Source organism: Pogona vitticeps, chromosome 4 (genome assembly GCF_051106095.1).
Source record: "Pogona vitticeps strain Pit_001003342236 chromosome 4, PviZW2.1, whole genome shotgun sequence".
Lineage (NCBI taxonomy): Eukaryota > Metazoa > Chordata > Lepidosauria > Squamata > Agamidae > Pogona > Pogona vitticeps.
This window is the reverse complement of record NC_135786.1, coordinates 145642557-145668315: the sequence shown is the minus strand read 5'-3', so window position 1 is coordinate 145668315 and position 25759 is coordinate 145642557. Positions and strand designations below refer to the sequence as shown.

At 38.7% G+C, this 25759-nt stretch overlaps 1 protein-coding gene across 13 annotated transcripts in view; it reads left to right on the top strand.

The window, feature by feature from the left end:
- The window catches only part of CDH18 (cadherin 18), a 787224-nt gene that overhangs the window by 473498 nt on the left and 287967 nt on the right, over positions 1-25759 (top strand). The gene's annotated exons all lie outside the window — the stretch shown is intronic.

The window sequence follows — 25759 nt, the reverse complement described above, 5'->3', positions numbered from 1 at the left end:
TCTGTTCTAGTGGGCAGATCCTTCATACTTTTACATCTCTTCTCCATGTGGGGGTGTATATGGCTGCTGAGTTCTGAGTAGAAGCAGAAGCAGTTAGAATTGGTCAGGCACAACTTTGGGATTCATTCTGGAATGGGAGACTCTCTGGGCCCAGCAATGGGATGCCACTAGTGTGTGAGAATGCAGCCCTTCAGAAGGACAGTTGGCTGTGGAAACCAAGCTCCAGTTTTAAAATAATTATACTGTGAAAGCTCTCTGGCTGGTCTTGTGAATGTAGACTGTCCAGGTCCAAAACTAGGATATCTTTTGGAATTACTGTACAGATATCTTGTTATTAATTATGCAGGTTGACTGTTGCAGCTAAAGGTAATAAAAATGAATATTATTGTGAATATTGGCAATTCAGGGAATAAACCTATTATGTGTGACCTTTGTCACCTTCCCTGGTGATTGAACAGCTTTGTCTTGTATCGATTGTAGGTTCTGTTGAATCTCAGATAATGATAGTCTATAATTTAAATGCCTTGGAATTCAAAGAAAATGAAAGAATTTATAGCCAGGATTTAAAACACTTCATACTGGCAAATAAGCAATTCATTTGCTGTTGAGTACATTATCCTGAGTCTTGTGTGCAACCTTTGCAGTAATTACTTATATAATGAGTTTACCACTTAGAATGATGGGCTAATATAACATGATGTTGCTTCATAAAAATGTGCTGAACAAATATTGATAGAGATGCAGGTGAAATAAAGCCAGTTACTTGACCTTTTTTCTATTAGGCTGTGGCATTTCAGATAGAATATTTTGAGATACTAGGAAAAATGAAAAGCAAAATCAGGATTGAAATGTGCAGCAAAGATCTGTCTTAGATAAGGTAATCTTTGTGATCACTATGTAACTATCTGAGGGAAATACACTTAGAGCAGGATCTAATGGTAATGTATAGTGACCAGAACTATTTCTATTGATAGAAAAGGGGCATGAATTTCCCTTCCCTTGCAGCCTGTCCTATACCCACAGTTCCTGCTGTGGCATGCTGGGAAAATCTCCAGAGCACCACTTCCCCAACCATAAGTACTGTATTGCATTGTATTAAATGTGCCAATGAGTTCTTGGTTATTTTGGCTGCAGAGACTAAGGAATGAATAAAATGTTTCATCTGGAGTAGGCACATTGAAATCAACAGATCTTAGGCTAGTTATGACTCATTTGTCCAAATGTGAAATGTTGTGTGTAGAGAATGCTAAAATAATTAAGCAGGCTGTAAAAAATGCAATCCTGGAAGTCTAGCTTGTTCAGATTTTCAAATTTTCCAGTAATCCAGGGACAAGGACACAGAATAGGCCATTTATTCAACAGGAAGAAGATGGACAGATCATTCTAGGAGGTTTGCTCCCCAGACCCCCACACAATCATTCTAGCATAAAAACCAGAGAAGGCTGCTTAATTTATCTGGCCTCTCAACAGGAGGATGATTTTGTTAGATGGCCCTTTGGCTGGGCATTCATGTCTTCTGTGTAATTTTGGTAGGAGTTTATTGCTGTAATTTCCTCTTGAAGGCTTGGCTTACTTTGAGACCTGAGGCTATTTCTTCTCTGCCACTGATTTTAACCTACACTTAGTCTTGTCCTGATGAATTTTCCAATTAAAACAGTCTGCTGTGGTCATACGTGTCCTGGCAAAAATAAAATTCTGCAGAGGTGTTATACAATATTAAGGTCCTTTAAGGGGTTTATATGTCATGGTTAACAGCTTAAATTGAGCATGGAAATTAACAGGAGGCCAATGAAGGTGTAGCAAGACTGGAAATATGTGTTCATATCTGCTGGTACCTATAATCAGTTTGGCTGCCACATTTTGGACCTGCTAGAGTTTCCATATTGACTTCAAGGGGAGCCCTACATAGAAAGCGTTACAGTAGTCTATTCTGGGGATTGTTAACACAATTTATTTTTGTCTGTTTCAACTTAAGCTAAAATAGAGATGTTATGTTTAAATGCTAGGTATTAAGATATACTGTACACAATGGAAACTGTTGATTCTGATGTAGAGGGTGAAGAATCCATTCCAGTCTTTAATCCAAAATTTAGGTGGAGGGTTCAAAGTGCTAAAACACTATCTCAAAATGTGTTCTGCACTTTGAACACATTTAAGGTTTGGACTAACATCATCACACACAGGACATCGTAATCACCAGTTTTCACTGACTGGCCCCATCTGTAGACTCCATATTTCAAGGTCCAATTTCCACAGATTCCTCAGTGCATAGTCCTTATTCAAATGGGATCTTCTGTTTTAGAGCCTGGGGACCAAGCAAACAGGTAGAATCTAGATATTCCAGTAGTTTTAGTTGCATACTAAATTTTAATGTTTTCAACCTTATCATTGGAATAATTGTGAGACAAGGAGATTGTTTTATATTTTTTATGCTGAAATTAAAGAAATGAGTTGAAATAGATTGCACTGAGGTTGCATTACATTCAAGTTAATATGATTAGACCAGTTTTATTTTTTACTCGGATTGTAATGTAAAGGTGTTATATATTGCTATACTTTTCTTTGTCTTCTAAGTTTATTCAAAATGGAAATAATAGATTGTTTTTGAGTAGATGGCAAACGATTGTTAGTGGGAGAGGTTAAGGTTCATGAGACAAGTGCTGAGAAAATGAAATCTCCACAGTCACTATTGGGCGGGGGGGGGCAACTTTATCAGTGAGGCAAAATTGAGCTGATGTCAAGGTTTTTATGAAGCATGAGGATAGGAATGTTATAAGAAAGACAAATTCAAATGCAAAATGGTGAAAGTCCTCTGAAATAAATAAAGTAGGGATAATTCCATTTTTGAAGGCATATCTAAGCATCTGAAAACACTCTTCCCTTTTGTAACAAGCAAGAGTGGATTTTCTTCTTCTGAAGAGAACAAGTGCAAGAAATAAAGAAAGGACAGCAAAGATGGGGCCAGCCTGGCCTCTCATGGGAAGAAAGTATGAGAGCAGCAACAGAGAAGGGCCTCTCCTGTATCCCCACCAATATGCCTGTGAATTTGGCAGGACTGAGAGAAAGGCCTCCCCTGATGTCGTTAACACTTGAACAGTCTCATAAAGTGAAATGTAGTCCTTGAGATTGCTTGGATCCAAGCCAAGTAGGGCTTCATATGTTAGAGCCGGCAAAGAAAAATCAGGCAAAGGGAATTGTGAAATACTATTTAAGCCTCCCTGCTTTCTCTCTTAATATAGCCAAAAGATATGTGCTACCATACCTTCACTACTAATATTATTTCTCTGAAAAAAACCCCACAATAACCCAGTATTTTATATAGATCATTTCAGAAAAATGCCACAATTATTTTAATAAGTACCACTGTTGGTTTTCTTGAGTTTATGGAGACACAAATAAGACATATGAACAGTTGGAGGTAACGTTCTCCCCACTTTAGTGCACATTAAATTGTACTTCAGTGCCAAATTCATTTAACGTTTCTTTGTTTCTCTTCTCCTTGAATTCCTTAGAGTGTGCCTTGACTTCACTGTCTTATAATGATTTTATACTAGCTGCTGTTACTTAATTGTCCTAGATTCTTTTACAAGTCTCCAGTGAATGAACTGAGTAAAACTACAGTTTGCAATTGTGGCCTTTGTGTATTATGGCACTACTAAATAGGGATGGGACTTCAGATTGGAAATAAATAAAAACTCCCATAAAAAGGCTCTTTCTTTTGCTTTCATGGTTTTTTATTGGTTTCTGAAAAAGAGCCTCTTAACCATAAGTTTAGTTTAAATGAAAGAGGGCTAAACAAAAAATTTGTATCTCTTCCCCCCCTTTTTCATGCATTCTTTCACCTTGTATCTGTCTGTCAAATCACCTGGGAAACATTTAATCAAATAGCATAGCAAGAGCTGCTATCAGCAGCCCACTAGAACACCACCGTTTAAGGGACTGGAATATAGGAAAGCTCTTGCTTTCCTTGTTAAGAGAAAGATTGCTTCATCACCATCCCCACTGCAAACCCACCCCTAGGGTGGATTTGATTTAAATAATAATTTGAAGAAATTGAATTTTGACGATTTAAATATTTTATGTAGATAAATTATGATTTAAATCAAATTTATTGAAAATATCATTGATTTTCATCCACCCACCTCTTCAGAGAAGTCTTCCTGCCCAACAGCCCCTCATTCTCTCCCCGCCAATGCAGGAGTTTTTCTTAGCACTTTATTTATTTTATTTATTATTAGACTTTTACCCCACCGCCTTAGACAATGTCTACTTGGAGCGGCTTACATGGATAAAAAGAAAACAAAACAATATAACAAATATAAAAATCATCCAAGACACAGCTTTAACACTTATTTCTAAACAACACATTACCAAGATGACATAACTTGAGAAAGAAAAAGAAGGGTCAGTTAATTGAGTGGAGGGAAGGCCTGCCTGAAGAGCCAAGTTTTTAAATGGCTTTTGAAAACATCCAGCAAGGGTGCCAAATGGATTTCAGTTGAGAGGGTGTTCCATAGCCGAGGGGCCACTGCCGAGAAGGCCTGGTTTCTTGTTCTTTCCTTCTGGGCCTCTCTTGGCGTTAGGCCCCTCAGCTGTCCCTGCTGGCTATGTTGGTTGATTCGGGTAGACATCTCAAGCAGGTAGTGCTGCTGTGGAAAATCAAGGACTTGTTGCTGAGCTATTAATGACAGCCAGCCAGCCAGCCAGCCAGCCACACTCCTTTAGAGGATAAATTCAGCCAGCAGAATCACTTTGAGAAATACCTGTGAGTTGGGTCTGGAAGCTTTGCCTTATTTTTTTTCTGGTAGTGGCACAGCAAGGGAAAGAAGGAGGAGGATTTGCGAAGATTACAAGCCTCCATGTAGCTTTCTGTCTGTACCTTGCTTTGCATCTGATCTCAGCTCTTGCGTACATGTGTGCAAAAACAGCTCAGGAAGTGCATCTGGCTGGCTGTGAAGCTACAAGAGAGAGGCACAGATCTAACTGTGTTTCTGCTGATAATAATACTGGCTAATAATATACAGTAATCTAAGTTCGAGCAAATGAATGAGTGAAATTACCCGAAAGAACTGGTCTCCTTTATGTCAAACAAAGGGAGTGATGATGCACAAAATGATCAAAAACGATGGAGGAACCACCAAAAGAAAATGAAACAAAGCCAAAGTGAACGTTTTTTGTCATGAGCATTCTTACAAATAATCGGATATTTTTATTAGTATTATTTTGGTTGGTTCTTTGAGTTGTTTGATGATGATGATGATGATGATGATGATGATGATGATGATGATGATGATGATGATGATGATGATGATTGGAAGGGAGGGCACATTTGACCCTCTCTTGGTAAGATTAAAAAGCTATCCCTCATTTCAAATGGGAGTGCCACCGGGATTCATCATGTTCTGTGTTGTTCCTCTCTGTAACATCACAGCATTCCCCAGCCTTCCTTTGTACAGTTGACTGATGAAGACATGGGAAAATTTAAAAGAGAATTCCGTGACAGGATTGGTATTATAGAGACATGTGGAATGTTGTGATACAGGACTGCAATTTCCATCTGTCAGATTCAAAAACAGAATAATTGTGCCAATTCCTATAACCATGAATACCTAAGCATGATAAAAACCCATGGGGGCAAAGTTTTGTTTTCACTTTAGCAGCCCTTTTGGGACCGGATGTTTCCCTCTGCAGAAAAGAGACCTATTGTCATTCTTTCTTTGTACATGAATGGAGCTTGCTTGACGAAGGCCCTCCTCAAACCTGTTGCAGAGTTTTGAATTTTTGGTAAAATTCATTTTTATTACACAGTACAAGTACAGAGATGCACAAAGGAGAAAAGCTACAAGTTCCCCAGATTGTATACCCCTTTCTCATTAACAGGCACTTAAAGTCTCAATAACTCATGGGAGACATTTGTAGGGGAAAGAATAAAGTTTTTTTTTACTTATAGTTGCTTGAATTTGCAGACTTGTGTAACCCCAATAAAACCTTCCCAGTATTCAGAATGAAAATGAAGATGGAGCAGGTAGGGCAAACCATTCCCTTTAGTGTCTTTTTTTAAAATCTCTTAATTTCTTACTGGCAATATGAAAGGAAAATAAACAGACAATTTCTTGCTCTTAATTTTAAAAAGGACTATTGATATTTATAAATCATTACGTTCTTGTTGGCATTCCATTATATGGCAGCAAACATATCTTAGACAGACGTTTAGAGTGTACCAATTCACTTAGTGACTACTTTTTCTTCCCTGTAGATTAAATATTGTATGTGTTATAAGATATGCTTTGGTAAATTCTCATTGAACAAGTCTATTAAAGAAATGACATCCTGATTTCGGGTACAAGGCTCAGAGCTGTACATTTTAATGAATTTATATAATCAAAGTTGCTGTCTCTCTCATCCTTTGGACAGAAGATTCCAGCGGTTAAATTATTTCTGCATCCAGATTGCAAAACAGGGTCAAGGAGTGTAACTGAGATGAGGAGGGGTTAGCATCAAGCAATGCTACTGAAAGATTATGGGACAGGGACAATCAGCATTGAACACATGGAGAACAGAGGTAACAGTTTGGCAGTGCTGGCACAAGAGCTGAATTGAGCATTTGTGCAGATTCACAGAGATCCAGAACTCTTAAAGTTATCTTTTACATCTTGGGTGCAACTTTTACTGTTTTGCATAAATGAAGTGATAAGATGATTGTAGAAGGGTTATAAGAATTGGAACCCTGCAAATGTGAGATGTGATCATAAAATGGTTTGAGCAGTGATGTACTGAATGCCTTTTAGAGGGCAGACAACTAATTTCACCAGACTGCAAAATATATGTAAAAAGCCATTGACTCCACAAGACTAGCTTAATGCATGGTAAGCCAATAGAGTCTGCAACCCTGTCAGAACCCATGAAGAAGTGTATGGTTTTCTGCTACACCATAGTCCATAGAAAATACTGTATCCCTGCTTCACTTGAAAACGTAAGCATCATCCTTACAAAACAATGTTATCAACATTATCTACAACAGCCCTTCTCAACATTTTTTGGCCATGGCTGTTTTCAGGTAAAACAAAAATAAAGGATGAACAGATACTTTAAATTAAATATGAAAAAAGTCAGGTAAGCACAACTGTCTGTGGATACCTAATTGAATCAAAACAATGAGAAAAATAAACATATACACAGTATAACAAGAAGCAAGAAATAGGAACACATAGGCAGCTCACAGCATTAGCAGAGACTATCAGGCAACATGTAGTTGCACCTCCAAGACAACACACATAAGCAAGGAGATCATGTATTTCCCTTCATAGATTCATAATGGCTATGGCGTAGGTGAGCAGTTAGAGAACTTGACATTTTTCATGTGTTTGTCCATGTAATACGCACATAAGATAATTAATATACTTATAAATATGCATTTTTTACTTCTAAGAACTTTGATATTTTAAGAGATTATTTTGATTGTGCCTTTTAAGCTACAAGCTCCTACATTTTTAGAATGTGAAAAAAACCTTCTCTTGCTGTTTTTGATTCTTAAACTATATTTCTACTATATTTTTTATGGTCCTGCATTTTATATATTTTGAATGTACTTCTGTTTGTAGTTTTTGTTGTTGTAAGGATTTTTGATGACTTTTACTTCATTTAAGTATTTGTACCTACAGTGGGTTTTGTTTTATAGGTGCAAGAATAATGTTTTTAAGGTGAAGTCAGAGTGTCTATAACTTCCAGGTTTTAAACAGTAGTGAAGTATTTTTAATACTTCTCTGGTGGTGCTCCAATCTAGGCAGGAGCATGGGCTGCCTGTTCCTTCCTCCTCCAGTAACCAACCCGTCTGATGAGAAGGTGAGATGGGGATTCTGATGATACACCAAATATACTAAATGTGAGTGGGCTAGCTGAGCTGTGGTGACGTGCACTTTACTTTGTGCGAAGGGGCCTTTTAATCCTCTTTATTAGAGATAGGCTTGAATTAATTTGGGCCTCTGTCACCATCCCCACGTGGCCCCTGCTTGTTTCACCAAACTAAGAGCTCACGCTACGTGTCTTTCAGCTGCCACCAGTTGATTTCATCAACATTATCTATTATTAATGATAATTGTGTCATTTAAAAAGAAACAAATATAAATTGTTTATTGTTGCAGATGTTGACAGAATAAGCAACGTTGTTAACTCTTAAACAAACATTCTCCTTTATCCCTCTCAACCACCACTTTCCTGCCCAGACTCCAAAACACTCTCTGTCTCTTCAACTCCCTAACTCATTTCTGACTAAAAACTCCCCCTCCTCCTGCTGAGCCTTTTATATCTTGTGACTCCGCCCCTCCAGCACTCCCATTGGTCTATGCAGATAGCATATGAATATCCATGACCTGGGCGGACGCCACAACCTCTGCATTCAAAGTGAACCATGCAGCAGCACATGTGCTGTGCATACCTTCTCCTTAGCCCCTGGGCCGGCTAGCCCACTCACATTTTGTTGTGCGCTGCCAGAATCCTTCTTCTCTGGTGGTGCTCCAATTCGGGCAGGAGCTTGGGCTGCCTGTCCCCACCTTCTCCGACAGCTGACCACTCTGATGAGGAGGTGGGGGGGATTCTCCCCACACAGCAGATGATCAACCAAAGATACTAAGTTGCTTGAAGGTCACACTTAATGTGTTAATTTGTCCAGACCGGCAAAGAAAGAATCATGTACTCTTAATATGAATATTTTTGCTTGCTTGGAGTAATGAGACACAAATCCAGTTCATAAATCTAGTGAATAGGCAACTTATACTGGTTAATAGTTACTAACCTGTTTGTCAGTTACATGTTAAACCCACACACAAAGCAGGGCATTTTGGAAGTGCTAAGGTGGTTACAAAGTATCTAAAACACATCCCTTCATGCCAAAATTGACACGATGATTTGAAGACTATAAAGCTCACAAAAACAGTCAACTTTTGGCTTTACTATTAATTTGGAGAAATGATACTCTAATGTGAATCCTTCATTTACTTTTCATGGAAAGTGATAGAAACCAGGGTTGGGCTGAGCAATGTATTCTTTAGGTTAAAAAACCCAAACAGGCAAAACCTAGGCTCAGCTCATGGAAAGTTCAAATTCAGCACTTCACCCCAGGCTATTGGAATTAAGTATTAAAAAGAGAAATTTATGTTAATAGTAGTAGTCACTTACCTTGCAGTTCAGGTTTGCTAATGGTTCCCATGATGTTTCAAAAATAGATGGAAGGATTTGGTAATGTCTGTTCTTGTATTATATTTTGTATGCAAATATCATATATATAATTGTATACTGACAAAAGCAAATTGGAAGCCACTCCACTATTTCCGGATATTATTTGCTGACAGCTACTTTGGCTTAAGGAATCTTTATTTTTTTATTTTTGCTGGAAATAAGGTATGACTGTATTTTTTGCTCACAACTGTAGTCCTTTGTTCTATCCCATTGACATTGTTTGGGTTTACTTTTGTGTATACAGTATTTTGGAACAGGCAGTGATGAAAATTGCTTAAAGCAAACATTGCAACAAATTTTGGACCTTAGTACTTGCCTGAAGGTCTTCAGCTACGCTCAGCTGCCCATCTCACTCGGTCCTCACAGACCTCACATTTGTGGGTGCTGACACCTTGAGAACCCTGGAAAATGGCAACTAAAGACCGGGAATTCCCAGCAGTGGTGCCTTCCATGCGGAATGCTCTCCCACAGGAAATACGGCAGGTGACCTCCCTTTGTGCATTCAAAAAGTTCTTTAAAACCAACCTTTTTCAGAGAAGCTTTTGAGGAGGTTCTCCCCAAGTAGCTGGAATGGTGGATAAAAGAGGAGTAGAATATTGTAATTTATGATTTGTAATGTTTCTTGCCACCTCTTGTTGTCATTTTTTTCTGTTCGTGGTATTGTCTAGTGTTTCTACAATGTATGTTTATATATAAATTATTCAAAATGCTATACACAACCAGGGTGGCAATTGGCTATAGGGGCAGTATATCAATCAATCAATCAATCAATCAATCAATCAATCAGTCAATCAATCAATCAATCAATCAATCAATCAATCAATCAATCAATCAATCAATCAATCAATCAATCAATCAATCAATCAATCAATCAATCAATCAACAGAAATGATGATACTTCCTATCCAAGCTTTGCTCATTTCCCATAGTATTGTTTCCTGAGACTTTTTAACAAAAAATATGAAAAACTCCTTAGTAAAAGGAGAAATTTAGAAAAATAACTAAACTGTGGGTTTGTGTGATTTTTATTTTATTTTGACATCCTTGATGACTGATGCTTTCTTGACTGCAACTCCCATATCCCTAGGCAGGATGGTTGTTTTATTTCAAGGGCATTATGGACAGGTTGTATTGTCTATTTCTAGGCATATTTTTAAATAAAAGATTTCCTACCTGAATAGCTGTATATTTTATCAGGAATAAGTAATAGAAATCATCATAATTATTAAAACAAATATTTATGCTGAAAAGGATTATATGTATTTCCCCCAAAGCTGGGCTTTCTAACTTTTCTCCTCATTTTCTCTTTGCTATACCAATATGACATCCCTCTTCCCTGTTGTTGCATATGCAGATGCTTATTTTTGACATGGTAGTAAGTAGACAATTAAATACACGGAATGTTCACATTAATTTCTCTCTCCTCAAGAATTTTCTTCCTGTTTATTAACAGCTTTCAAAAGTGTGGAGTCATCTGATTTAAAAACCTGACAAGGTTTGAAAGCAGCAGCAACAGCAGATAAGCAAAAGGTTTAAAATGGATAAAAGAAGTGTCACAAAGCATAGGATTAATTTATAGAATTCATTACCACAAAATGTTGAGAGAGCAACTAATACAAGTTACTATTGTGGGGATTCTGAGTATTCTAGTTTCAAAAAAAAAAAAAAAAAGTCCCTGAGGTCTAAGTTCTGGTACGAGTGATTTCCTCAAAATTAATGGATAAATTAATGGGTTGAGGCTTTTTACACAGATTCCATGGAAGGCGTTCCAAGGATTCTGGGGTGTCTCTGGCTAGGTTTTGTGGTGTCCCATGGTGCCTGGGCACACTGTTTGGGAGCCACTGGCTTAATAGTGCTTAGAAGAAGAAAGCTCCAAGCTTCCATTTAACCTTTTCTTATTAAACGAAACAAAAATAACTTTTGGTTGTTGTGGGTTTTTCGGGCTCTTTGGCCGTGTTCTGAAGGTTGTTCGTCCTAACGTGGCCGGCATCTTCAGAGGACAGGAGTAGCACTTTGTAAATGCAACTTTGTGAATGCAAGACCAAAATTAAGGAATTTCACATTCCACAAACCGCAGAAATTAGAAGCTAAGACGGATGCCTTAATCAGTGTGCTACATGATCAGGAATGATGAACAGTGAGTGTCACAAATGGTGCTCATTCACAGTTTACTCTTTATGCATCTACCTTCGTCTTGCTTTTTCAAGATGGAAGCTTGGATATACTGTATACATTATATACTGAGGGACTATGGTGTTGTCTTGCCTAAAGTACTGGATGACAGTGGTGAGCCCCCTTTCTGTGTCCAGATAGGTTCTTCTTTCTTCCTTTTTCTAGTCTGGGAATGATGAAATTGCCCCCAAAAGACTGTAGAAAAATAGTTGTGTATTTGTGAAATCATTTAGTTCTAAGAGTAAATATTTCCTCCTTCCTTTTTTGTTTCACAGTGTCAGAACCAGAATTGAATAATGTCTTGAAAAAGAAAAAGTATATGTGATTGTATATATACTCTTTGAAAGAGTAAAACAGATTATTTCAGGGGAATGGCCATGTCATAGTGATTCATGGACTTCCTTCTCTCTTCCTGGGGTACAATCTCTGCCATTAACTAGACAAGTAACTATATATTTTGCTGATTCTTTGACTAAAGTAAAATACTGGGCTGGCTTCTTTTCTTGGACACATCAGAGGATTTCCATTACAACAATCCTGTCCTGGAACCCTATGAAGACTTGCTTTTTGAAAGTGATGTCCTTAAGATATTTGTTCTTCCTGCCAAATCGTGCATTATATTGTGGCAGACACAAAGATAGCTATGTTGGATGATTTAGCTCTGAATTTTTAGCAGGCAGAAAACAGCTTCAGTCCTTCAACAGCTCACTTCACGCCTCTTGGTAAATGAGAAGATAACAGCTACTTAGGCATTTATCATCCATCCTATTCATCTTTCCATTTGAATGCTTGTGCAGTTCTACATTAGTGGAGAAAGCTTTAACAAATAATATTGTTAGTAGGACACCTCACTGTGTTGAGACAGATGTTTAATCCCCTCCCTTAAATCACCCACTGTGCATATAATCTGCAGTTACCATAGAATTTAAATTGTTGCAAAAATGTTATTCAGATTTTGAATCTTGGCAATGAGAAAGTTATGGAAAACAAGTAGAATGTTTATTTTTGCTCTCCTCATTCCTTTTCCAGCTATTCTTTGCACATAAGTATTTAGTATAAGGTTCGTATTTTTATGATTGATGCTTTGATGACAGCAGATACTTGAAAGATAATTTCCCCAAAGCTGACTTCCAAGAGGTTCTTGAATGTTAAAATGTCAAAGGTAATTGCAGAAGCTTAGACCTAAACTTCTTAACCTTAATGCCAAGGACCAATTCATTTATTTTATTTTATTTTATTTTATTTTATTTTATTTTATTTTATTTATTTTATTGAGTAGCAGAAAGTGGGACTCCATGAGGATGGGAAAATCTTTCAGCTCCTCTGTTTTGTACATTTGAATTTGTTTAACCTGTTTCTTTCTGTGCTGATTATACGATTAGTAAATTTTGGCAGTCTTAAAAAAGCAATGAGACTTAACTGACACTTTCCCTCATTTGCACTGATCCATGTTAATAGGAACAGCTATTCCCAGCATGAAGAAGAATGCACAGTTATTCAAAGCTAGCCTTTAAAGTGTTAAATACTAAACACCCTGGGCTTGGATGGATGCATCTTTTGGTTGCAGTTCTTTCCATCTTCTATAAGGAGGTTGTAATTTTTGGCAAATCATTATCAAAAATTAAATGAACAGAAATCTTCATTCATCTCTGGATGCCAATCCTGACTCGTCAAATCATCAGGGCAGTGGGAGATATTAATGTTTTCTTGAAGGGCTGTTTTTGTTTAGTCATTAAGTCATGTCCAACTCTTCATGACCCCATGGACCAGAGCACGCCAGGCCCTCCTGTCTTCCACTGCCTCCTGGAGTTGGGTCTAACTCATGTTGGTAGCTTTCATGACACTGTCCAACCATCTTGTCCTCTGTCGCCCCCTTCTCCTCTTGCCTTCACTCTTTCCCAACATCAGGGTGATTTCTAGGGAGATTTCTCTTCTCATGAGATGGCCGAAGTATTGGAGCCTCAGCTTCAGGATCTGTTCTTCCAGTGAACACTCAGGGTTGATTTCCTTCAGAATGGATAGGTTTGATCTCCTTGCAGTCCAGGGGACTTACAGGAGTCTCCTCCAGCACCACAATTCAAAAGCAGCAATTTTTCAGTGGTCAGCCTTCTTTATGGTCCAGCTCTCACTTCCATACATCACTACTGGAAAAACCATGCGGACCTTTGTCGGCAAGGTGATGTCTCTGCTTTTTAAGATGCTGTCTAGGTTTGTCATTGCTTTTCTCCCAAGAAGCAGACGTCTTTTAATTTCTTTTACTTTACTTTTTACTTTTATTGAATTTATACCCTGCCCCTCTAGACAAAGTCTAATTTCATGGCTGCTGTCACCCTGTCTTGAAGGGTAGGGTTTCCCTATTCCTGTTCTTTAGCGATAGGAATCTAATTTGCATATTACGCATACTTGCATGTTGCACAAATTAATATGGCTTATTCATATGATGAAAATTAAGCAGATTAAGTATTATATTGTTTTTATACTAAGATGTTTCAGACTTGGTCCCATTTATTAACCACCAGCCTGCAAAGGGTAGCCTAATGGAATGATATCAGGGTTGGACTTGGGGAAGAAAGGAGATCTAAATTCCTGCTTACTCACAAAGCTTACTTGGTACTCACATGTGAGTTAGTGCTTCTCTGTCAAACTTCTGTTGCAGTGTTGTTTTTTTTAATAAAATGAGGAGAACCATGTAAAGCACAGAAAATATCGTAACTCAACTTTCTTCATCACATTTTACCTTCTTTCCCCCTCTCACATGCACACATGTAGATACACCTAAAAGCAGCTTCAATTCCATTATGGTGCCTCCTTCCCAAACCTATATCTCACTTAACTGCAGTTTTATTTCGCTGCTGTTTTCATATCAGCACTTCACAGTTAATTTTTTATTTTTCACTCCACCATCCGGAATCCTTTAGTATAGAGGAAATCTAAAACAGTGTTTCCCAACCTTAGGTAACCTAAGTATTCTTGAGCTATTCTCGAGCTGCAATTTTCAGAAGCCTTCTCCACTAGGTGTGCTGGCTGGGGTTTCTAGAAGTTGCCGAAGAACACCTAGGTTATCCAAGGTTGGGAATCACTGTCCTAGAACATTAATTGGGCCCTGCTGGTTGGGGGATTCTGGGATCCAACAGAGAAACGTGGTCAATTTCTACTTCCTAATAAATAGAGATACATTAATTCCTTATGCACACTCATTGAGGAAACACTTAATTTAGGAAGTAATCTGGTGGAGTAGGTAGGTCAAAAAGCTGTGCTAAGACAAATACACGTATACCAGAATCTTGTTAGTTAACATCTGCTGGCATAACCCCATTAGCATAAATCTCATTTGTAAATTGCTACAAGGAGTGTTGGCAGAGGTGTTTGCTCTTGCAGATCAATCATGTGAGTTGAACAAAGGCTTAGAACAGTCTAAACAGGGTCTATCTGCCATATCTAAATCCTCTGCTTTATATGAAATTGCAGATATACCTCGGTTTATGAAATTAATCTATTCTACATGACATTACGTAATGCGGAAATTTCATAAACCGATATGCCAATTGCACTAGGAAAGGGGTGGTGCTATAGGTGCAGTGTGCCCTGGGAAAACCCTTTCGTACTATGGGGGTGGGGGGAGGAAAAAAAACATAAATCAAGGCATTGTTTTCTATGGATTTCGGTTCGTGAATGGAAAACTACATAAACCGAGGCGTTCGCAAACCGAGGTACCACTGTATATGTACTCATTTTCTTATAAGGAACATTGGAAAGGGCAAAACTCTTCCAAAGTCTGAGAGGGATATTTGAGGAAAAACAAGTCCTATCCCTGTAAATAGTTAGGCTTTAAAAAAGAATTAGGAAATTTATGGAGGGCAAGGTTGTCAATGGTGACTAGTCATGGTGATTAGTTACATCCTCAAATATCAGAAGCAGTACATCTTGGCACTACCTGGCATGGGACCAGGAGGAAACAATTATGCTCATGTCTTCCCAGAGATGGGCACAGACTATGGTTTGGTGGCTCAGCCTGGTTTGGTGCAGCATCCACACAGGTGTTCAGCGGGCACCCTGTTCCTCCCTTCTCCACCTCCTTGGGTGATCACCCACTCACGGGTGGCAGCACGGGCTTCCCTCCTCCATCTCCTTGGGCTGTCACCAATTCAGATGAGGAGTCCGGGCAGGAAAGTTCATGCTGCTGCCGGTGAGTGAAGAATCATCCGGAGGAGGTGGAGGAGTGAAGCGTGCTCCTGCTGGTGAGTGGGTGATTCTTCAAGCAGGCACAGGAGGGAAGTGTGTTCCTGCTGGTGAGTGGGCAGTTTCCAGAGGAGGTGGTGGAGGGAAGCACATGGCACCCACTTAACACCTGTGCGAACGCCAAACCAGACCAAATCACCAAACCATAGTTCATGCCCATCTCCAGTCATATTCTTCTGATTCACTGCAATTCTTGAAGTTTATTTCTTTAGAAAATCATGTGTTCTAGGGATGTCATTCTTCCTCCCTTTGGCTGAAATAGATCCCTGGATTGTGGGAAATTCGTCTTCTGATGCCGGACTTTATTTTAGAGCGTAGTAGTTCTGTGCTTTTCTGATGGTGGAACAGAACACACATTGGCCTGAGTGATGTGCATGGACACACCCAGATGTAGTCTTATCCTCTTGGCCACTTCCAGAGAATGGCTGATTTAAAGCCAAGTACAAATCATAAAATAGTCACAAGCACTGGACACATTTTGCTGAATGTTTCTTTGGTTTCTGACACTAACTAAGTCTCAGTTGCAATAAAACCAATAAAAGCAGTTCGTAAACAACCTGCAGGGGCTTAACCTGTTCACCTATAAGTACAGTGTTTCCTAGACTCATGGAACTCAACGCATGTTATCAGTCACTTAACTGTATTTGAAACAGAATTCACTCTCTGAAGTTTACAATTCTAATAAAAATCAATTTGGCCTCCTTCTGACCTCACTATAGGAACAAAATTAATGAACTCATTTTATTATCTTTTTCCTTCCAAATGTTTATCTTCCAAGAAAAGTTAATGTCAAATTCTGCATTCTTAAGCTTGTCTGTGTTTAAGAAAGTTCAAATGGCTAAGAATAGCTCTTGTTCTTCCTTTTGAAGGCAGGATAAACAGTTCTTTGGCATATACATCATACACTGTTATGATTTGAGAAGAAAGCGTTTATTTTCTTTTTGAGGTAGAGTCACATACAACAGAATTTGTTTCCAGTTTAGCAGTATACATTCTCACTTGTCTTGTCCTTGCACGTGAACATGTAGAACACAGAAATGATTCATCTTGCCCAAGAGAGGAAATGGTATTTTGTGACACTGTAAAAAAAGCAAGGATTATTATGATCTTTTGTCTAAAAATTGCAAAACTGTACAAACTAAGCAAAATCATGCATTTGTGCGAAACAGTGATGGTTGTTGCTTTTTTTTTGCAGGGACTTTTAAGGATTTCAAACATCTAAGGGCTTGTTTGTATTCTTTACAAGATTCAGCCAGTTATTTAGCACAACAAGGAGAAAGGATACTAGTTTTGTGCATAAGCAGTTTGCACAAATTATGTAGATTTCGATGAGAAAAAACAGCATTCATTTTTTTCATTATCACTTGGAGGTGAGACATCTTAACAGGGTTGAAAAATTCCTCATCCAGATATGTCACATCAAATGAACACAGAATTCTGAGAATTTCAGTCCATGAGCATGAATCTGCAAGCACTGAGATTTTATCCTCCAGAGAAGGATTTATCTCTGACACTGCATCACTTTCCTTGGCCTTTGCTTCCTATTCTTAATTTAAATAAATAAATAAAATGGCTGTGATGCTTTTGAGGAATTTTTTGTTTTTCAGGAGGCATCCTCTGTAGAGCCTAATGGACAGTAAGACTATGACCCCCAGTGTTCTTCATGCATAGGTCACCCAATCCTCCTGTTATGTGTCAATTAAGAGCTTACCTGGCCTGCTTAGGGCACAGAGAATTCTGAGAGTCATACTCCATGCTCATTGGGCTCTACAGAGGACACTTCCCACACAACTATGACTCCCAGGAAACAACAGTGCAGCTTTTCTTTGAAAAATTAACAGGAAGCAAAGATCAGAGAAGTTGATGCAGCATTGGAGGCAAGCCCTTCTCTAGAGGGATTTACCTCCAAACTCTAGGGGAGTGCAGATTTGTGTTTGTGCATTGAAAATCCCAGTATTGTGTCTGGGGAGTGCCTGGAGAATTCTGGGAATTGTAGTCCAAAAATACAGAACAGCACACTCCTATTTACTTTGGTTTTATACTCTTTACCTATTTACTTTTGTTAAGGTTCTCTATGTTAGAGAGGCTCACACTACCCTAATTATCCCAGTGTGGGTGAAGTGCAGGAAAAACAAATGCTAATGTCTGGGGAAAATTAACCTGCTTGATTCTCTCCCAAAACCTTAGTCCACCCTGACTAAGCACGCCTCCAGGGAGTTACTAAAATATCTATAAGATTAATCACTTTGACTCATATGCAAACCCTGTAAGGTAGGAACTCTAATGCACCCACAGACTCACAAGTTCCTAGTAGATGGTCAAAGCTAACTGTAATTTTTAAATATTTTATTAAATATAATGAAAGAATTCCAGCAGTTACAGAAACAGTCAAAATGTTGTGGAGCAAAATAAGCAATTAAAAAGAGCAATTACAGAACCAAACACCAAGAAAATAAGAAAGCTAGTTACACTATGCTAATAAATCCTGGCACAGCTTCAGCATAGTTTTAGAGAACAAACAAAGTTCATGTCTTGCAGCAAGTAGCAAATGAGCATAGTGTTATCCTAAGGTATAACTAGATTCTCTCTCAATTTTTCTACTCAAAGTTCCAGTTTCTGGACTCTCCCAGAAGGTAGGTGTCGAGTTTTCCTGAACTTTCACAAAGAGAAAGCTTATTCCCTCTCCCTTTACTCAGCCAAAACCATTCTCCTATTCAGTACCAATTAGTTAAGTCATCCTTACCTTGGGGTTTTCTTTCTCACAGAGATATGCTGTAGGTGTTACAATCTTCCAATTGCCAGTGGCCATCCCCTTTCCCTTTCAGTCAGCTTGTCCTAGGCATGAATTACACAGCTGGATTTTCCAAAAAAAGCAGCACAAGTCCACAATCCCTCATTTTCCCAATGTATTGACAACTTGTTCCACCTCTAATGTGATTTATGCCATCTTTTGCCAGCATTCTTTGTACAAAAGAATAAACGGACACAAATCTGGCATCAAGAATTGCAACACAAACCAGTTTTGGAGCACTTGAACCTCCCAGAATGCTGTGTTGTGGATCTGAAAGTGACTATTGTAGAAAAAGTGAATTAAAGAGGAAAACCTGAAAAGGAGACAGCAGAAATTAGCTACCTAAAGATATTTCTAATTCATTTCTAAGCTCCTGAATAGAGGCAGGAAAGAAACCTTGGTTTGGGGGTTTGTGGCGATTCATATACGTGGCACCACAGGTGCTGCACGTTCTCTTTCCCAGCCTCCCCAGCTGGATGCCCCACTCACCAGCCAATGTGCACTCATCTCCTCCTCCTCTTTGGCTGTTCAACAGGTTTGCAGCAGGAGCATGGGCTTTCCTACCCCACTTCCTTGGCTGATCACCCACTCAGACAAGGAGGCAGGACAGGCAAACCCATGCTCCTTCCAGGGAGTGGTTGAACAGCTAAGAGGAGGAAAAGAGGAGCATGCTGCAACTGATGAGTGGGTAATTGGCTGGGGAGGCGGGAGAGGGGAAGGTATGTATGTTACCTGTGGTGCTGTGCATACAAACCGACATGAACCTTTGAACTGAAGTTCATGTCCATCTCTACTCCTGAAGAGAGATCAGGGCTTCTTAGCAGACGACATAGATTAATAGCCCACCTTTCTTATGGGTATACAATGATTGCTGGCTGGATAGCTCACTGATTTAGTCATCTGGATATGGAGCCAGAAGCTGACAGTTCTATACCCCGCTGTATCTCATGGAAGAAGAGCCAGCCTGTGAAATCAGGGCAAACTGCACAGTCCCAGGGCATCCCCAGAAGAAGAGAATGGTAAATTACTTCAATGTATTCTCTACCTAGAAAATCCCGGAAAAGGTCAGAATTCAATTGATGGCACACAATTCTATTATTATTATTATACACTGGTTGCATCCCTTGACAGGCTTTCACCTCTGTCCCATTAACAACTTTTAGCATTTCCATGACAGCCTCATCCCTGTGTTAACAAATCATTGCCATTTGATCTATTGTCTTCTCACTGGTCATGAGGATATGTACATTTGCAGTGGTCATGTATTCATATACTAGTGTCTGAGGAAGTTTTTATGTAAGGCTTCTGCATTTAAAAACTGAAATAAAAATTGTTAATATTTAAAGTACCAGAATATTTTGGGTGTGTTCCTTCCCCTTTTGTATTTTTTTTTCATATGCCAACATGCCAAGGCAAACACAGCTACAGTACTTCTTTGGATAATGATTACAATGGAGGTAAACATTGGCATCTCAGAAAGTGCTATAGGGCTAAGAGTATTTAAACAGTTCCCCATTCCATTTACCTAACCTAATTTCCACCCCCCCCCAATCAATCTGCCTCTTGGCCCAAAAGGGAGGGAAGTATGAATGTATGCATTTTCTAGATATTTCTTTCTCTCTCTCTCCTAATAGAGCAATTAGAAGCTCAAACACATGTGTAGGTCAGGGAAAACATGAAAAACTATGCAGGCAAAAGAGTTTAACACCGTAATGTCCTGTGCTGGCTCTTTACTAATGAAATTATTACTCCTCCATGGCTGCATTTAAAATGGGACAAGGACAAGAGATAATTACAGTGCACAATTTGTGCAGCTCTCTTCCTACTATAGGAAACTTAAATATGAATTTTGGAGAGGTAGTTGTGTTAATCCATGGAAACATATCAGACAAAAAACAAAAGGAAGGAAACGAAAAGACAAAAACTTTGTGGCACCTTAAAGACTTATTGCTGTACAGTGGTGCCTTGCTTTACGATTGCCCTGCATTACGACGAATCCGCTTTACGACGATCAATTGCGATCGCAAAATGATGGTCTAAATGGGGGAATTTCGCTTTGCGATGATCGGTTCCCTGCTTTGGGAACCGATTCTTCACAAAACAATGATTTTTCAACAGCTCATCGGCGGTTTCAAAATGGCCACCAGGTAAATAAAATGGCTCCCCGCTGTGTTTAGGGATGGATTCCTCGCTATACAGGCAGCGAAAATGGCTGTCGTATGGAGAATCTTCGCTAGACGGTGAGCTTTAAGCCCATTGGAACGCATTGAATGGTTTTTAATGCGTCCCAATGGGCTTTTTATTTTTGTTTTACTATGTTTTCGCTTAACGGCGATTTTCCTGGAACGGATTATCGCCGTTAAGCGAGGCACCACTGTATTTTATTATGAGCTTTTGTGAATGAAGTTCACTTCCTGAGGCATTAGAGTGGGATTATATGACTGTTGTATTTATATATGGCCAAGTAAGGATACAGATAATGGACAAAATGGCAGTGGTTCATTATTAATGAAATAGGACTATCAGGCTGTGAATAATATCAGTCTACAAGGTAACAATAGCATTGTTGACACAAATGGCAAACTGTAGGAATCAGTGTAGGATTTCACACTGGATAGAATGTGTTCTCACCTGAAGATGTGTGTAATGTCTGAGGAAGTGGGCTTAATGTGAGAAGCTCACATTAAACTATATTTAAGGTGCCACAATATTTTTGTCTCTTGGTGGGTTTTGTTTTCTGCATGTGTGTCATGTGCTTACATATTAATATTTTTCTTGTTCCTGTTGCCAACGTCATATTTAATAATAAGAAATCCAGGAAATAATTCTTGTTTTGTTTTTATTCGTTTAAGTAGAAGTGTAGTGGAAGGGCTTTTGAATAAATATGTTCAAGAAAAGAATGCTGGAGCATCCGTTGATGGTTTTAAGATATGAAAGGAAATGCTACTGTAAGAAAAAAAAGCTATTGATATATTCCACCATTAATGTATTCAGTGTTTGCCAGACATCTGAAGAACACTAAGTAACAATTACTAGAATACACATATTAGCAGAATATTCATTGACTTGACAATTTACAGAAAAAGTAGTGGGCTTTCTTTAGGGATGAAAATCCTTGTTTGCCTCATCCTGGCAGACAAAGAGGAGATGATTTTGTTTTTCTTCCTTATGCTGTAAGAGGGGAGCATATTTTCTGATATTATCGACTTGACTATTTGTATGAAAATTGAGTATCTTCTCCAAATTATGTCTGGTATGCAAATTACTCAGAATCACAATTGTTGCTGCCTTGGACTCTAAAAATCAGAGGTACTAGATGGGCTGCTTTTTCTTTTCTTTAACCATCATGCAGTCCTTCTGTGCTTGCTCTCTGTGTATATGTATGCTATACTTCCTACTTCCTCATAAAAGATATTTTACAAATGGCAGACATTGTGAGAAGGAGGAGCACTCTTTGTTTCAGTATGGAGGCAGTGACTCATGCAGGGCCTGGAAATTTCTCTTCAAGTTGTCCAGCAATGTTGAGGGAGCCTAAACAGATACTTTGGCCATCTCATGAGAAGAAAAGACTCCCTGGAAAAGACCCTGATGTTGGGAAAGTGTGAGGGCAGGAGGAGAAGGGGACGACAGAGGACGAGATGGTTGGACAGTGTCATCAAAGCAACCAACATGATTTTGACCAAACTCCGGGAGGCAGTGGAAGACAGGAGGGCCTGACGTGCTCTGGTCCATGGGATCACGAAGAGTTGGACACGACTTAACAACTAAACAACAGCAATAAACAGATGATAACAAAGAGTTTAGTGAGCATCATTCACATGTCCAGTTATGGTTCTTAAATTTTTATTTTGCAGAGTGAACCCTTCTGCAATTTAAGTGTCTGCTGTCTTACTTGGAATGTTCTTTTCTCAGTGCTTTATTCACTAACATTTTGGCAGAATTAGGGAAAGCAAGACGTCAATTCTTTTGGAAGGATTGAGGACTTTCCTTTTTTCAGTGCTAACATACATCAAACTGTCATGAGAACAAGCTCAAACAACTTTAAAAAAACTTTGCCATATGTTTCTGTAAGTTGGAGATCATTTGAGTCATAGGTCATTCTTGGAATTTTCCACATCTGTGAAAAAACAACAACACATATTATGACCATTGTTGTGTATACTTAAAATTGTGTGTGGATTATGAGTATCTTGCCATGACACATAAGAACACAAGAATTGCTATTCCGCATTAGAGAAATATTCTGTTTGCTCCAGCCTGTACTCATACAGTCACCAACCAAATGCCTTAGGGGAAGCCTGCCAGTAAGATATTAATGCAACTCCTCCACTCACCTCAGCTTTCCCAGCAGCTGTTAAACAAGCCGTTGATACCCTCATCCTATTGAAACAGATCTGTAAATGCAAGGGAACTCCCATGTACATTCCAATCTTAAGAACATTAGGACGGTTATATTGAGCAACACCAAAGACCAATCTAGGTAAGCATTCTGTTTGCATAGTGAACAACCAACTCCCTAAACATTAAGTCTACTACCAGGATACCAATACAGAAGCACCCTCCTGCTCATACATCTGAGTAAATGGTACAAAACTCAGTACTGCTCTGATACTGGAGCTATTATAAAGCCACCGTGATTAATAGCCCTTGATAGCCTTATCATCTGTGCATCTGTCCGGTTCCATTTTTGACTCAGGATGTTGGTTGCTGCATCTTGTGGCAAGAAATTCCATAGCTTGACATTGCACTGTGTGAAGAAATATTTTTTTTAGTCTTTCTGGAGTCTCTTTTAAAGTGTATAAAATGGTTGCTGTCCATTTGGTTAGTTCTGAACTTGTTTTGAAATACCAGATATCTGACATTAGTTAAGAAATAACTGTTTAGTTTATTTTTATGTAACCTCCTATTTCTCTGAATCATTTATTTAAAAAGAGGAGAAAAGAACTTGGAAGTGACTGACAGTTTGTACTTGGATGATCTTGTTCAGAGTTGTTTCTTTGTCTGATGCCACTAAATTGTAAATAGTCAAATATGAGAAAGGAAATGGACTGCTGGCCTAGAGAATTCAGGTGTGTGTTAACATAATGCCAAGGAGGAAATACATCAGCATTGATCACAGGTAAGCAATTGTTGCTGCCCATCATTCTGGGAAAGGGTTATAAGGCCATTTCCAAACAATTTAAACATCATTCTACAGTGAGGAAGATTATTCTCAAGTGGAAAACATTCAAGACAGTTGCCAGTTTCCCCAGGAGTGGGCGTCCAAGCAAATTCACCCCAAGATCAGACAGTGCAAAGCTCAGAGAAATAGCAAAACATCCAAGAGTCAGATCTCTGACTCTACAGGATACAGACTAAACAAGTATGTTTTTTTTTGGAAGGGTTGCCAGGAGAAAGCCTCTTGTCTCTAAAAAGAACATGGCAGCATGGCTTAGGTTTATAAAGCTGCATCTGGACAAACTACAAGACTTTTGGAACAATGTCCTTTGGGCAGATGTTTCTCCATAATGCACAGTGCCATGTTTGGCAAAAACCAGACACAGCATATGTGTCATACCAACTGTCAAGCACGGTGATGGAGGAGTGATGATTTGAGCTTGTAGTCATTTAGTCTTGCAATCTAGTTGACCATGAACTCATCTGTATACCAAAGTATTCTAGAGTCAAATGTGAGACCATCTGTCCAACAGCTAAAGCTTGGCTGAAATTGGGTCATGCAATGGACAGTGATCCCAGACACACAGCAAATCTACAACAGAATGGCTGAAAAAGAAAATGAGTGTTGCAATGGCCCAGTCAAAGTTCAGACCTCAGCCGATTGAAATGCTCTGCCAGGACCTTAAGAGAGCTGTGCATAAATGAATGCCCACAAATCTTAATGAACTGAAGCAACGTTGTAAAGAAAAGTAGGCCAAAATTTGTCCACAACAATGTGAGTGACTGAAAAAGTCATACAGAAAATAATTCTCCATTTCTCCATTTTGGCTTTATTTTTGTACAATAAATCATGACATGGTATACTATATCATGTGTTGTGTTCATCTGAGGTTGTATTTACAAAATTTTCAGAACTGCTAAGGACCAGAAAATTTTTTATTTTGTCTTGATATGTAAAACCGTAGAATTCAAAGAGGGTGTACTTTTCTTTTCACATGGCTGTAGCTAAAGCATGTGTAATATGTTACATGTTTAGAATACCTGCTATTGTATTGTATACTGTGTGCCATTGAGTTGGAACTAATTTATAGCAGTCCTAATAGGGCTTTCAAGGTCACTGACATATTTAAGGAATGGTTTTAGTAGTTTCATTCCTCCCCCAGTGAGTTTCCATGGCTAAGCATGGATTTGAAGTCAGGTCTCCTGAGTCCTTGTCCATCACTCAGTGATCTATTCTACAGTACACTGGATATCCATTGGTAGCTATTTGAGTGTAAATAATATTCAGAGAATCTCTCAGACGATCTGTGCCTGTTTCTAATGTGCACATAGAATTGGATCAAGGCAAGAAATGTGAGATGTTGATTCTAATGGCAATTTTTTTTTACATTTGTCTCATTCAGTTCTACAAAGCATGTGTTTCATTTTACAGATGTTACAGCAGCAGTGACATGAAAAGCTGCTCTTTCTGGTTCTTCCTTGGTTTAATGTACTATCCAAAATATTTCCCTAACAGATGTTTTCTTATGCAAAGATACCAGTTCTTTGGGATTTGTGGCCCCTGTTTTCATACACACAGCAGCCACACCTGTGCCAGAGAAAGGAGAAGCAGACTGGGAGAGAAACAAGTGATTTTGCAGAGGGAGTTGTTGAGATAACTGAATTAGAACACATTGTAATCAAGACAAAGAGAAAGAAGAGGGCTGTTTTGAATCGGGCCCATCATATGTCAAACAGAAAGGGACAACAGAGTGATTAAGGAACAGAAGGCTGTGAGTGCTTTTTGAAGCTTCTGGTGAGCAGATTGCTTACCATTTTTCTGTATCGTTGTATTCCAAACTGATGTGATTAAGCGGTGATAAATGCATTCTCTTGAGCAAACAGTGATTCTGACCTTTGTGAGTGGCACAGAAAAGAACACACTGGAGGTGGAGTGTGGTCTCATGATGGTGTTTTTGACCCTGGAACCTATTTCTATTACAGATTTGAAACAAACCAAAATTCAGAGAGCCCAGGGTGGATAATTTTTAAAATTAAAATGTTAAAATGCCTTTTAAAGCTCTGCATCATGATAACTACATTTTAAAATGTGTTAATAGAAAGATCTCATTATGTGACAGAGATTATAAATGCAGTTCTCTATTGTTAGGCATGTCTTGATATAAC